We start from the raw sequence: 4527 nt of genomic DNA, 5'->3' as shown, positions 1-4527 counted from the left end.
CAATTTGATTTAATTGGTCTTTTATAAAAGGGTAAATTACAAATACACGCCTGAGGTTTAATTAAAATATGAATTGCCCACGTGGTTCTGGAAATTACATTCCACTCCATGAGGTTTCTAATTTTATAACAAATTGCCTCTTTTATTAATAAATCATCAAATCAATTGACAGTTTTTAATGATGTTAGAAATATGTTTCAATTAATAATTTAAATAATTTTATTATTACATAGGAGAGCAATTATGAATTTCATTTTTAGTTAATTTTGTTAAATTAAAAATTCTAATAAGGGGGTATTTGCAATTTTTCAAACTACAGGCGGGAATTTTACTTTAAACAAACTTTAGGGGATGTATTTGTAATTCACCCTTTAGAAAAAAATTATGATATAGATTTAATTTTAACAATTTAAGATGTAATGCTTAAAAGAGGAATGCTAGAGTAGAAAAGTAAGAGTTACCAATAGCTCCAGATGAATTGTTGAATTGGGATGACAAGTATAGTTTTTATGATTTTAACATAATTTTTTTTTTTTTTTCTCTTCTGATCCTTTGTGAACATGCAGAGCAAATGGACATTGCAAAATCGTAAGGTCCTGATGAATTATTAAATTGGGAAGACATTCAAAAGATGAAATTATCATGGAATGTAGCTTGTGAAGTGTTGAGACTTGCACCACCTGTTCAAGGTGCTTTCAGAGATGTCTTGACTGATTTCATGTACGAAGGCTTCTATATCCCAAAGGGTTGGAAGGTACACTACCTACTTCATAAGTTAATTATCATTTCTTCTACTTGCATAGAAATTATGAGAGAGTAGTATTTAATTAAGTGATAAGTTTATGTGTTTATAGATTTTTTCTATAATAAATGCAAGAAACACATTCTGTGTACAAAATTTAATCGGTAAGTTAATTATTCACATTTCTTGTTTCTTGTTAAATTTTAAATGTTTGTATATATGTAGATATGTTGGAGCACGCACTCGACTCATAAAAATCCAGAATATTTCTGGGAACCATACAAATTCGATCCATCGAGATTTGATGGAAGAGGACCAGCCCCTTACACATTTGTACCATTTGGAGGAGGGCCGAGGATGTGCCCTGGAAAAGAGTATGCTCGTTTGGAAATATTGGTATTCATGCACAACCTTGTCAAGAGGTTCAAGTGGGAGAAATTGATTGCCGATGAGAAGATTGTTGTTAATCCCATGCCTATTCCTGATAAGGGTCTTCCCATTCAACTATTTCCCTATTAATTAAATTAAAAACTTAAATGCATTAGCTGCGCTCAACTCGACTCAACTCAATAAAGTCTTGGCCTTCGATGATTCTATCACAAACATTTCTCTAGCCATACATAAGCCAAGCTTTGTACCTAAACTTTTTCTTTTTTTAATTTCTTTCTTGTATTTGTCCTTATTTTATTTACCTTATGTAGTTTTGTTATTATAATGTGTTACTTCATTAAGATTGTGTATTTGACCAGTTTTAGTTATGTAGTAACACCAATTTTAGTAGTAATTAATTTTTAATAAGGCACGTACAAAAGTTGAGGTCTTATTTGAATAACATGATCAGCTGAAACGCGACTATTGATTTTGGAATTGCATATTATTGTATTTCAACACTTGATGTTATGGTGGTCTAGAATCATCACCGTCATTTGGAAAAACAAATCTTTAATATGTTTTATGGTCTGTCCGGAAATGGATTTTGTATTTCAGCTCTTATTGGTGAATACAATTTCCACTTATTGTGTATTCTTTTGGGTGGTTTAGATTTCATTATTAGTAATTTTCTTGTTTTGCTGATTAGAGAGTTCTATTGTACTTGTGGTGGTGCGCTTTTGTTGGATTCTCACTAATTTTATTTTATTTTTTGTTTTGGTTAAGGGTTATTATCCATAGTTGTATTGCCTCGATGTATATACTTAAGGATAATAAAATTTTCCCCTCCAAATATATATATATATATAATAAACTTTTATTTTTGCTAATAATAATTTTTTTTTTAATAATCAAAACAAATTATATGACAAGCCCCAAACTTACCCAAAAAAAAAAGACAAGCCCACAATAGATGACACTCATCATTTTCGAAAGAATTTTTTTTTTATTTTTATTATTTTTTTTTTTAATCAAAACAAGTTTGGTTTGGTTTTTAAAACCTATTTTTTGAAAGAAATTTAAATAATTAAAAAATAATTTGGTGAACTCATCATTTTCGTTTTCATAGCAGAAAACTGATTCAAACATAGTTGACCAAATTAATCTCATAACTTGAAGTAAGTAAACAAACACTAATATGATTTAGATTAATGATTTATTCACACAATTTTTTCCTTCTCAATCTGCCCAAATGAGACTCTTACCGGTTAGGGTTTTTTGTTTCAAAAAGTCTTACTAGTAAGAGTCTCAATTGTGTATATTTTAGTTGTAAAAATTATGTGAATACAACGGGGTTGTATGATTTAAAATATATTGAACAAAAAGGAGAAAATGAAAAAAAATAAAGAAATAGAGAGAAAAATAAAAACGGGAGAAAATAAAAAAATAAAAAGAAAAAAGAGAGGAAGGTGGGATCATGGGATCATGGAATGATGGGTGAGAAAAGGAAAAAGTAAGAGAGAGAAGCGAGAAAGTAGAAAATGTATATAAAGGACATTTTTTGAAAAATATATCTCAGTCATTGTCTTTATGGCTCAAATCTGTTCAAATTATAAAACAATGACTGAGATATATTTTTCAAAAAATGTCCTTTATATACATTTTCTACTTTCTCGCTTCTCTCTCTTACTTTTTCCTTTTCTCACCCATCATTCCATGATCCCATGATCCCACCTTCCTCTCTTTTTTCTTTTTATTTTTTTATTTTCTCCCGTTTTTATTTTTCTCTCTATTTTTTTATTTTTTTTTTCATTTTCTCCTTTTTGTTCAATATATTTTACACATATTTTCATACAATGTATGTATGCCCGTAATACACTAAGACATTACTGACATACATACAATTTCCATTTAATTATAGAAGCAAAAGCAATATTATATGTATGCCAGCGGAAATTGAATATATGCCAGACACATCTATCTATCTGGCGATATATTATATAAGTAAAAGCGAGTTTTCGTGAGGAGTTTTTTGAAAACTCCAAAATTTTATAATAAATTTGTGATTTTATCAAATTAAAAAATAAATTTAAATAATGCTAGGATTACAATTATATTCTAATCCTAACATTATTTACACAATGCTTTCAAACATGAATATACGCTAGTGTATATATATATATATATAGATTATATACAAGTTATAATATTTTTTAATATTTATACTAATACGTTATAATCAAATCAATTATACATTTTTTAGATGTGAATTATAGAATTTTGTTATTCCAATTCAGAAAATTTTGGAGCAAGTGCCCAATTTCAAATATACGATAATTTTATTATTTTAATTTAAAAAATGAGTTTAGAAAATAAATTTATATACTCCCTCTGCTCTAAAATATTAGTCAATTATTTTATTTTTCATTATCTCAAAATGTTATTCTCTTTTAAAAAATTAAGGACTAAAATAATATGAATTTTCTATTTTGTCATTATTTTAAATTCATTAACAACACAAAAACTACAATTATGACAATTGATATTTCCCAAAAAATGTACTATCAAAGGATAATTTTGAAAAATTAATTTTTTAAAAGTGCAATATTGTACTACTAAAAAAAATTAAGGGCTTGTTTGGTTTGTATTTCATGATACAATTTTTGAGAAAAATTTTCAAAATTTTTTTGGTTCAAAATTTTGAATTTTTTTTCCAAAATCACTCTCTCTCCTATACATTAATCAAATCAATCACTTTTTCTCTCTCCTATCTCCTTCTCAATCACTTTTTTTCTCTCACACACATCTACTCAACTACAACAAAATATCAAATCATTTCAAAATCTCAAACTCCAAAACTATTTTCAAAATGAAAAATGCTTTAGAGCTCGAAATTTTTGAGGCTCGAATGGCTCGAATTCCAAAACGACGTTGTTTTGGATTTTTTCTTTCTTTCCTCTCTTTTATCTCTGAAACAGAGGGAGTGAGGAAGAGAGAGAGAGAAAGAGAGAGAAAAGCAATGAAGAGGGAAAGAGAAGAAGAAGAAGAAGAAGAAGAAGAAGGGAAAACACACAGAGAGAGAGAGAGAGAGCTGCACTCACCGGCGCCATCCTCTGTGTCTATACACATACACACACACACACATATATATATATATAGATCTGTGTATATATTTCTCTCTCTCTCTGTGTTTCTCGATCTGTATAGATCTGTGTAGATCAATCTCTCTCTTTTTCTCTCTCTCTCTCTCTCTCTCTCTCTCTCCATTCTGTGTATTTCTGTGTGTGTGTGTGTGTGTGTGTGTGTGTGTGTGTGTTCCTTGATCTGTGGATTTTGATTTTGATTTTGGGTGTTGTGGTGGTGAAGCAAAAAATACAGAGAAGAAGAAGAGAAGATTTTGGATGCTGGATTTTGAT

The 4527-nt window shown here is 28.8% G+C and overlaps 1 pseudogene; it reads left to right on the top strand.

Annotated features, from left to right (window-relative positions):
- The first annotated feature begins 631 nt into the window (after positions 1-631).
- Positions 632-1261, top strand: LOC114300698 (cytochrome P450 716A75 pseudogene; annotated as a pseudogene).
- Positions 1262-4527: the final 3266 nt, after the last annotated feature.

The sequence above is a fragment of the Camellia sinensis genome, unplaced genomic scaffold (assembly GCF_055761805.1).
Source record: "Camellia sinensis isolate YWXY unplaced genomic scaffold, ASM5576180v1 Unanchor3, whole genome shotgun sequence".
NCBI lineage: Eukaryota > Viridiplantae > Streptophyta > Magnoliopsida > Ericales > Theaceae > Camellia > Camellia sinensis.
Note: the sequence above shows the minus strand (reverse complement) of the source record. Positions and strands in the feature narration are given on the sequence as shown.